The sequence below is a fragment of the Rissa tridactyla genome, chromosome Z (assembly GCF_028500815.1).
Source record: "Rissa tridactyla isolate bRisTri1 chromosome Z, bRisTri1.patW.cur.20221130, whole genome shotgun sequence".
NCBI lineage: Eukaryota > Metazoa > Chordata > Aves > Charadriiformes > Laridae > Rissa > Rissa tridactyla.
Window position 1 is genome coordinate 52,490,841 of NC_071497.1, and position 10,488 is coordinate 52,501,328.

Sequence of the window (10,488 nt, forward strand, 5' to 3'; positions counted from 1 at the left end):
GGGTTGCTGAAGAGCCTTTCCAGCCCAGGCTTTACTCCTAATGGGTGTTAATTGTGTTCTCCATCTATCCACAGATTAAAGTGAAGTTCAGTGCAGAATCTGCCTGTGAAAAGTACTGTAACCAAATGGCACACACATACTCGACAGGGAAAACCCTGTTTTCTCTATAATCCTGTTATAGGGAAGTCTCAGCTGCCTCAGTGTACTGTGTCTCTGTGCCAGAGGCTGAGTAAAATGACAGCCCTTTAAGCAGAAAGAGGAGCAGGTTCACCCTTTCCCGGAGCTACGTGTGGCATTCCCCCACCCTCCTTGTACACCCTTTGACGGCTTTAGTGTTCACTCTTTACTGGGAGGCGGAAGCTGGACTCGGGTGAAAGCTGCCCCTGGCAGGGAGCAGGAGGCACGAGGTTTGCGATACGAAGGGCTCTGCAAGGCTCGCGCAGGAGCGGGGCATTCCTTGCAGGTCAGAGAAGGGGAGCACACCTTGCCTTTTGGGAAGTCAGGTGGTTCTCAGTCCATACAGCCGGTGTCCCCACACGGCGTGGTGACGACCCTGAAGCAGAGGCAGTCAGCAATCATTTCCGCAGAGACTGTTTGAACGCCCTGCATGTATGTAGCAATAAAAAATACCCCTGTAAAATACTGCCTAATCAGAATTGTCTATATACATCACACCAGGGCTGTAGACGGTGCAAGTGATGGCACCAGTCCAAAGGAGCATAGAAGGCCTCCAGATGCTGGCCTGAATGATCTGCAATACTTAGACATAACTTCATCTCTCCCCTTCTTTCCTGTTCATTAAAAATACAATCGGAGAGGATGGGAACTGTAAATATTGGGTAAGTTAACTCTGCGATGAAAACTAACAAGTGGATATACTATGGCATTCACTTTTCCCTACAAGGGTGCTGGGTGTTGCTGTCAAGACAACATCAGAACTCCAGCTGTGCATTATTTCTTCAAAGCAGCTTCTCTGATCTGGGTGATGACTGTGCCTCCTACGAATGCTAGCTTTCATTGGATGTCCTTGTTATTGCTGCATTAAAAACTAATCCTTTATATTTTTAATAGCAAAGAGCCTGAAGCCAAATTTTGCCAGCCTGTAACAAATTCTGTTTTATTTTCACTGTGACAAATCATCCATGTGCATGTGTGTGGGTATGGGCTTGCCTGAAGGCATCCATGAGCAAAACACCAAACACAGAAAATGCCTGTAGTAATCTGTTTGTAATAGTTTTAAAAAAAAAAAAAAAGTAGTAAAAGAGACTTTTTCGCTTGTACATCCCAAAATACTTTGCTATGACAAGTGCCTACTGTATAAACAGCAATAACCATTTAAAAATGCTTATTCAAGATGGTGCTGCAAACTGATGACAATTTAAACTAAGTAGGTCATAGAGAGTATTAAGCCAATTTTGGGCTTTGAGCTAGCACCCAAGTCATCTCTACCACGTGGTCAGAATAGGCATTTGAACTGCATGAAGTTACTCTGACAGTCACGAAGACTGAGACTGTCACTCATAATTAAATGGCAATACTATGTCTCTGATCTTGCAAGATTAGAAGAAACACTTCCTCTGGTAGAGGCAGGTGAGAAACAGACTGAGAAACCCAGATATTTAACAGAAGTAGGCAGAAGAGGGACCTGATCAAGGGTCTCCTGTTTCCTATGTGAATGCCTTGGGCTACTTGACTGTGGGTGTGGGGAGGGCATGCCTGTCCCAGGCTTTTCGATCAAGTGTTAACCCTTGCACAGCTCATTCACTATAGAGGCAAAACCTCCATGGCCTGATGCCATTAAATGCTCACTTATGCTAGCAATAAATGGAAGAGTTCAGGCTAGGGACACTAGGAGAGATTCACCTAACATTAATAATGTGATAAGTAAAGAACCCCCTTAGGAAATGAGAGAGAGAGAGAGAGATGGATGGTATTTGTATCTGCTTCATGTCTTCATTCCCGATCCGCCCATGAACTTGTTGGCTGTCTGGGGTTGGGGGGAGTGTCTTCTGATTACTTTTTTTCTTTTGACAAGAGATTCAATCCTGAAAAAGAGAAATGTTCTGCTCAAAACTGGCATCTTAACAGAAAAAGTCATTGATTTGAAAGACAAAAAACACACACACAAAAATTTTTTTTTTAAAAAAAGGAAACTGCAAATATTTAGCATGTCTTCTCAGTTTTGTGGGTGAAAATTTCACAGCTGTTTTCAGAGCTCAAGTAAAGGTGTCAAGGCTGGGATCAGGGGAGAGAATAACATGACCATTAAAGTACTGCACAGGGCATGCGAGTGTGCACTAACCTTCGTCTGGGGAAGAAAAAGAAACACTAGTAACATTTTACTAATAGGAATGACTAAAAAAACAAATAAATGCAAACAATGGCAAGATGTGTAGAGATGGGGTGAAAAGTGGTACCAGTGTAGTACAATTAATGAAATGATCATTCGTTACCCGGTGGATTCTGCTTGCTGTATCATGTCAAAGATTTGTGGGCTGATCTTAAGCTCCAAAGGTTTATGGACGTGATTGATGACATTTATTTATTATAATCTGCATTTTATTCTAATGTGTATATAGGTCTGAAAAACAGTAGGTCAAGTGACTCCAACTGAGTATGATGCTATAAAGCACCTCAAGAGGTCCTGCCGTAACTTTAACTTAATCCCCTTACTTTGAAGGGAGATGCCGTGAACAGAAACCTATCTATAGTATTTACTAGACTTCTGTCTTTAGAGGAACTCTGGATGTTCTGAAGAACTCAAATAAAACTGAAGTTGCTGTTGTTACTTCAGGACAGGCAACCAGTAATAACAAAACCCTTTTCTTTTTTTTTTTTTTTTTTAAAAAGAAAGATTATTTAAGGTCCAAAATACGGAAATGAAGTAAATATTCCAAGACCTCTCCTTGCACAGGTCTACGATAACAAGAAACTTCAGATAAATTACTACTGAATACTGAATCACTTTTGTTCCAGGTCTGTTCCACCTGCCCATGTGTGCATGATGCTGAGCAATGCCATCTTCCAAATGCACTCGTGCTCACATGCAGGTGACTATGTCATGGTACAGTCCTCTTCACTGATAAGACCTTTTGAGCTGACTTCAGGCCTTATCTACCACCCTTCTTTCAGAACCACACTTTTCCATGTTTTCCAATGAATATATTTAAAAAAAAAAAAAACAAAAAACAACAAAACCAGAACACAACCCAAATGAGGAAAATTGCAGTAATGAAGAACACTCGATACGCTGTGCTGCTGGTGGCTGTTAAATACTGGTGCCCAGTTTCTTAGTCCTGTTTAATCAAGGTCTTTGGAGTACTGGGGAGTACCATAGGACTTGCCACAACAAAGCATTCACCCAGAAGTGTCAATCACTGTCCAGCTCTTCAGAGATGTCTTTAGAGGTCAATGGGCTTGGAGGCTGGTGAGGAAAAGGGAAAAAAGCCTTCCCATACTGTGACGTCTTACAGCTGACAACATATATGTGATGGCTTTACAGGTAACATTCACACTGCAATGCACAAGCTGTGCTAGAGAGGATTGCTTTCTCCAGTCCTTTTCCCTTGCCGGAAAATTCAGCAACAGATTCTGCTGACACCTGCTTTCCAGACAGTTGTGGCATGAGGACTGAAATACAGGGATGGAGGGGAAGGATAGGAAGAGTCCTAGTAGCTCCCTATTATTTTGCCAGTGCTTATTTATGCAATTATGCTTAAATTTCTGCCAAGTGTATTGGCTTTATGAGGCAACAGCAAACCTAAATCGAAGGATTAGGTTTATCTCAGATGTGTACCACACCTGGTCCTGGTTCTCTTTCTTTCAAGCTTGTGACAGCAAAAGAGCCCCTTAGCACAGGGCTGGGCTGTGCCTGGCAGGATTGGAGATCAGGGAAGCAGCAGCAGAAAACAGGCTGCATTTTCTGAGCAGGGCTTGAGTGCTCCAGAGCTTGCTGCGTTATTTTTTTTTCCCCCACAAAAAAAATTTCTTTACATTGCACAGCTTGATTTCTGTCGGGAGCTTTTGTTTGAGAGAACTCACAAATTTTTGCTGTCATACCTATTTGAATGTTGTTTACAGTCTGTTTGTGTCTGAACACTTGACAAAGGGCAGGAGCTTCTCAGTAGTCGCTACAGTATAGCGCTAACTGATGGTCTTAGTTGATAGGAACCAAGTGCTCATCCCCCTCAGACTTCACCTGTAGCATTTGGCTGTCTCCTTCCACAGTAGATCATGCAAATTCTGAAAAAGCTGATTTTAATGTTCTGTGCTTATTGCAGAGGTAAGGAAGAGGATGTCCATCAATACAAGCACTTATATTAGAATGAATCATACCTGGTTCAACTCAGCAAAATGCAGTTTTCAATTGAGTGAATCTGACTCTGCAGCACGCAGCCAGACTTTTCTGCTGTCATGGCTCCGCCTTCCCTGCCACTGATAAAATAGGAAAAAAATGTTGTCTCTGAAAAGAACATTTTCAGAGAGAAATTAATATAACGACCCTTCTCCCCCCTCCCAGGACAGGAGAAGGGTCATTATACCTCTCCTGTGCCTGTTTTCAGACGGTCCTGATGAGCATGGGTTATTAAGAGAAGGGAAAAGTAACTCTGGGGGCGATTTTGAGAAGGCAGTTAACATGTAATTACTTAAAGACGGTTTAGAACCAGCTGCTGCTAAAACTCAGTGTGAACCGTAGGTGGCACCATTTGTATGAAATTGTGGAGAGCACTGGGGAAGAAAGATGTCACTTCAATTTAGGGTGTTCTGATAGCGTGCCGTGATCGTATAGTGGTTAGTACTCTGCGTTGTGGCCGCAGCAACCTCGGTTCAAATCCGAGTCACGGCAGGGAATGGTGCATCTTTTGAAGAGATGTAACGACAGGTTGAATACCCCATATAATCTATTGGGGATGTCTCAGACTAAGATGAGAAAGCTCTGTAAATTTTACAAGGGTGTTTTGATAAAAGGTTGTGTGCCGCAAGTATTAGTTCAGTAATCCTGTTGCCAAGGGTGATTTATTTATTTATTTATTTAAGTGTTTATGGATACTGGGATAAACACAGTGACAAAGTGAGCACGTAATTTTTACTCATTACAGCTACTTAAGATCTGGACTGAGCGATGAAGTCTGCTTGGTTTTGAGTTTTGCTGGTTTTTTTCATCCTGATAAAGCAATCAGCCTGAATTGCTTGGAAATACGACAGTGGTAGATGTGGAAATCCTGCTTACCTGGGCATGAACTGCTGCCAGGAGAAGGTCTTTGCTGGTGACAGATGAGGAACCATCACTTGTCAGTGATTCCAGTGATTCCCCTTGGTTTTGCGGTCAGAACAGTGTGGAACTTCACTGTCCTGCCTCACTGAGTAATATGAGCTCAGATTCTCAGAATGAAGATGTCTAAAATGACCATGTGGATTTTATAAATTAGCTATGGTAAATAATGGCAGTTTGTGTAATAAATGATAAATTAACAACAAAATTACATAGCTGGTAACAACTATATTAATAAAAGATCATTATTATGGAGTTTATCACGTTATTTGGGTGCCACTGAGTAGAGTTTCTGGTAGTTGGTTCTTTAATTTGATAAGGATTTAGTTCTAGAGCAAGCGCTGTTATTCTCTCACTGTTGCATCTGATGGGACATAAGTCCTCTGCATAACGGATTACATCTCCGCCAGGCTCAAGATGGATTCGAGTTTCATGCAACGGGCCCAGCTCTTGCAGAGTGTGAGCAACAGGTGCCTTTCTCTTGGCAAAGCAGCAGGAGCTTTCCTTGCCCTCCTGCACGGTGAGGAAGTCAAACAAAACTTTCTTCACACCACTATCAGGAAAAAATCAAAGCCCTGGACCCCTGCAAACCCACGAGAGCACCTCAGCTCTGGAGGCTGTAGGCTTACGTGTCCCAGTTTCAATGTAGTAGGCTAGTGACGCCTGGCATCTAATCACCACCCTCAGGTTAATGAGAGCTCTTTCTGTCGTGTTTTTTAAAATATCTTTGGGTATTTCTCTAATTGGCCTCAGACTTCCTGTCTAAGTATCACTCAGCCTTTTAGGAGCGTATCAGAGCAATTAGCTCTTGACTTCTTGGTCTAATTGATGAGACAAATGTGACTGGTTTCCCAAAAGAAAGTAATTTAGAAACATGTACTAGTGTAAAAGAGACCAGGATGATCTTTCATACTCTGCCTCTGCTGTAATTTCTCAGAAGTGTCATCTGTTGTGCTAGATTTTATAAACACCAGAAATACCAAATGAACTCATCACAGGTGCATATATACTTTAAAGCAACCAAGTGAAAGAGGACCTAGGAGAGAAATCCCAAAATTGCAATGCCAGAAATTCTGCTCTACTCAATGCATCATCCTGAGGCTGCTGAAACACTCAAGGCTCACCCCTGCTCGACCTCAACCTCCCTGGACCTGACTTCTCTATACCCAGTGTTCCTCTGTATCTAAACTGTAGCTAAACTGTATTACCTTATTGCCAGTTATAGTAATATTGATGATTCTGAAGAGTTTTGATAGCACACTAGACAAATTCAAAATGTCCTATTTTATTATTTTATTTTATTTTATTTTATTTTATTTTATTTTATTTTATTTTATTTTATTTTATTTTATTTTATTTTATTTTTATTTTATTTTATTATGAGTTAGCCAGAAACAGTGGTCATTCTGTTCACTTTAGTTTATATAGGATACCAATACCTGTATAGCTAGCTCAACGTTAGCACTATAAACTGAGAGCAAGAATGGTGTAGGCAGATAATCAGACCTTTCTTACCAATTCCCCCTCCAGTTATTTGTTCTCCTCACAAGAGAATCAAAATTAAAACACAACTTCATTTTGGAATATAAACTTGCAAGTGCAAGTGGCTCCCAACATTCCATTTCTTGAGAAAATATTTGTCAATTTTCCCATCTCATTAGGGAAAAAGAAAACAAAAACCTTAGTACAAAACAGTTTCCAAGGATAACAGGATTGCAGACTAGGAAACACAGAGTTACGATTTTGGAACTGATTTTGAAGCTTGAATTGTACAAAGAATTGCTTGTACATCTCTGAAATATGTGGGTCTTCACTTCTAGATCACATGTCCAGATAGAACTTTTCCAGTTGGAAACCATGATCTACTAATAATATGTTCAAAATATTAACAAGGACCCCAGGTTCACATATTTCTGAAGCTCTAATTTTTTGGGGTCTAAGAATGCTTTGAAGGCCGGAGAGAAGAGTTTGCTTCAGCAGCCTTCTCTGCCTTTATGCAGCAAGCCGATCTGTGGGAAATGAAGAATGGTGTTTTAAAAATGAGACATGAAAAGAGAGTGCGTGCCTTTCTCTGCAGCTCTTCTGTGTCCTTTTGTGCCTGCCGTTGTTCTCACGCGTGGCTCACTCTGTGTAGAGCGTAAAAACTTTAAGACACAGAGGTGTCCATCTCTGTATCCCCAACATGCCTAAATCACATTTTGGCTCTGAAACTAATAGGATGCACCCATCAACAGTGCTTGGGAAGAGATTTATTTCCCGTTACTGTATTTTAACATTAGTTTCTGATTACGGTTAATTCCACCAGAGTTTTTAAGTTATGGAGAATGACTCCTAGCTGTTAAGAAGGCAACACTGAATAAAAAGACTTGAAAAACTTTTGAAATATTAATTGAACCTGACATAAATTTCTGTTCTGCTGGCTTCGTTTTTCAAGAGTGCTGCAGACTTGGTTGTATTCTGTCTGATGTTCATATCAGGTGCTGAGCAGGATAGAAAGCAGTGGCTGTTTTGAATCTGCAGTCATCAAATCAAATTAATTCTGTTTTTCATTCTCTTTACAGGAGTGCAGCTCATATTAAAACTTTTATAGGTCCCCTCTGAAATCCTTTCAAAGGGTTCTGGTCAAGAAGACTCTTTGAAAGGAGATCTTCTGTGGTAAAGAGAACTTCTGAAAGCTTAAATAGCTGGTTGTGCTTTAGCAAAGAATGCCAGGAATTCTTTTCACAGGTGGGATGATTTTACCTCTGGAAATTCAGCTCTGAGTTTACAGGGTATTATTGCAGGATGGGTAGTAATTAGGGAAAAATTGGCAGACGGGGAGATTCCTGAGCCTGATGTGTAAACATAACTACATAAACAACGCCTGATGCTGCAGTTCTGTAGTTTTCTCATAGTCTGTCTTTGGTGTTTCTTAAAAGAAAGCACATCCTGGTCTCTAAATAAGACTGTGTGGCTGCTTTTTTGTGAAGCTCCAGCAGTCACTCCCAGCACTGGAGGGAGCTGCACTGGAACACATGTGCAGACAGCCATCAGGTTTTGAAGCTTTCGACTTGTACCGCTTTGGGTTACGCTTTGGCTCAGGTCTGAATCCTACAACTTTCTGCACTACATTTCAAACTACTGAGTAGGGCCTGGTTTTACTTCTTCATCAAGAGTTCAGCACAAATCCCCAACATCCAAAAACTATCTAAACAATGTTTTCTGTTGCCTTTTTTAAAATTTATTTTTCTCCGGTTTTAGATCTCTAGGATTCTAAATTCCCAATTTTTTATTCTAAAAACTTCATAGATGTGTCCTCTTGGTTTGAAATTTCACAGAAGTAAAATCCTCTCTTTGAGATAGATTCAAACACATCTCATAAATACCTTTTTCACAAAGCTTTGTGAAAGTCATCTATGTGCTTAATGTTTTACAACATTTTCCTGCATTCTTTTTTAAAAGAAATGTGGTATATGTTTTCTCTGCATGAAATACAACTCAGAAGATGATACTTTGTGGTACTACTTTTAAAGGAATATCTTCTTTGTCACAAACAAGCCTCCATCCAAAGGGATCCCAAAACACAATGTCTTAAAAATCTTTGAGAAGAGAGCATGGTTTTGATATTCCATGATAATATAGTAAAAAAATTTCTCTTATAGCCCAGTCATGATGTTAACAAAATCAGTGTCTCTGTGCTGCTAAACCAACACCTACGTGCCTCATGCACCTGAGAGTTGCACATGGAGCCGACAACACAGCCACAGCACTATTTCTGGTAATTTCTTTCTTGTGGATCCCTGCATCTGCAGGCTGTGCTTCCAGACTCCTGGAGTAATTTATTTTTTTTTCTATTTGTTCTCTGATATGAACAGAAAACCTCCTATTTTAGTCTCCAGAATTGCATCGCTGATTTGTTTTGGGGTGGCAGGTCTATCTAAACTCCTTTGGAAAATCTGGCATAGAAGGATGTGTTTATTCTGGGACCTGCGCTGTTGCTGTTATTCACCATGCAGCTGAAGGCGAGAGGGTGTACTGACCTTTGTACTGGCACAGAGAAGAAAACTTTATGATATAATCATGAAGGCATTTGTATTAAAACCACATGGGGTAAATTAGTGTTTTACTGTTACACTTGAGAAGGAAAAGTCTGAATAATTTAACTAAAGCAGCGGTAAGAAAACTAGCATATTATGGAAAATTCTTTTCAGAAACACAATTTGAATTTTTTGTGCATAAGAACTGAAATTGACTGAAAAATAATTGCAAAAGAACTCTAGAAGGGCTAATATAAGAAACACAGTGTCTTCCAGAGAAACATAAGCGTAAATTCCAGAACGAGATTTAAGGTTGATCCACCAGCTATTGAACTGCTTTGTTTCACCATATTGTCCTTCCTATTTCTTGTTTGCTGAGAGATGAGTTTAATGGAATTAAATATTCCCTGCTGGTCTTCATAGTTATCTGAGTCCTGCTTTAAAAGCAATTCCTTTTCATCTTAATAGTTTCAAGATAGTCTTATTTCCTTACTGAGCCCTGGACAGACACCTGGAGAAAGTTTGCCAAGAGCTGGGAAGCCAGTGTCTGGATGCCTGAAGTGGGTTTAACCTCAGAAGGACATCCACTGTCTTCAGTAAGGAAAATGTTTGAGATTCTGGCCTCAACTGTTAGAAACAGACAGCCATTTCCCATGAGTATTTGTTGCCTTCTCCTATTTCATTCCCTGCTTTTTCTTTTGACTTGTTGTTGCGCTGTGTGCTTAGGTATGAAGAAATCATTTGGTCAAAATGAGTAGTTTTTACTTCAGTCAGCAAGATGTATAGCTATCTAATGATGAAAGTAGAATTGGTCATATGATGTGAAGTTCATGAATACGTTTTTGAGCATCTTCTATTAATAACTAATCAGAAGTAGAACCATATTGCTGAATGGTTTAATCAGTATATAAAGTGCCTATCTGTAGGCACTTGGGAGTGTTTCTTGAAAAGTTCTTTCCTTGTGCCTTTCAGCTAACTTCTCTACCTCACCATCCCCATACTGGAAGATCACTGGTCCTGAATATCCCCTCCCCAGTAGACCGCAACACCCACCAGGCAGCGTAAGTGGGATGAGAAAATGGTGATTAGATAAAGAGAGAATCGTGTCGGATCATTTTCCCACCTCTTGGCAGAATCCTCCCAGTCACACCGTCCTCTCCCTGCATTTCCAGCAGTGTCCTTCTTCACTTTAGTCAAATT

At 40.5% G+C, this 10,488-nt stretch overlaps 1 non-coding gene across 1 annotated transcript; it reads left to right on the top strand.

The window, feature by feature from the left end:
• The first annotated feature begins 4,774 nt into the window (after window positions 1-4,774).
• On the top strand, window positions 4,775-4,846 carry TRNAH-GUG (transfer RNA histidin (anticodon GUG)). Its single transcript has one exon. It is a non-coding gene; the product is annotated as a tRNA-His (tRNA).
• Window positions 4,847-10,488: the final 5,642 nt, after the last annotated feature.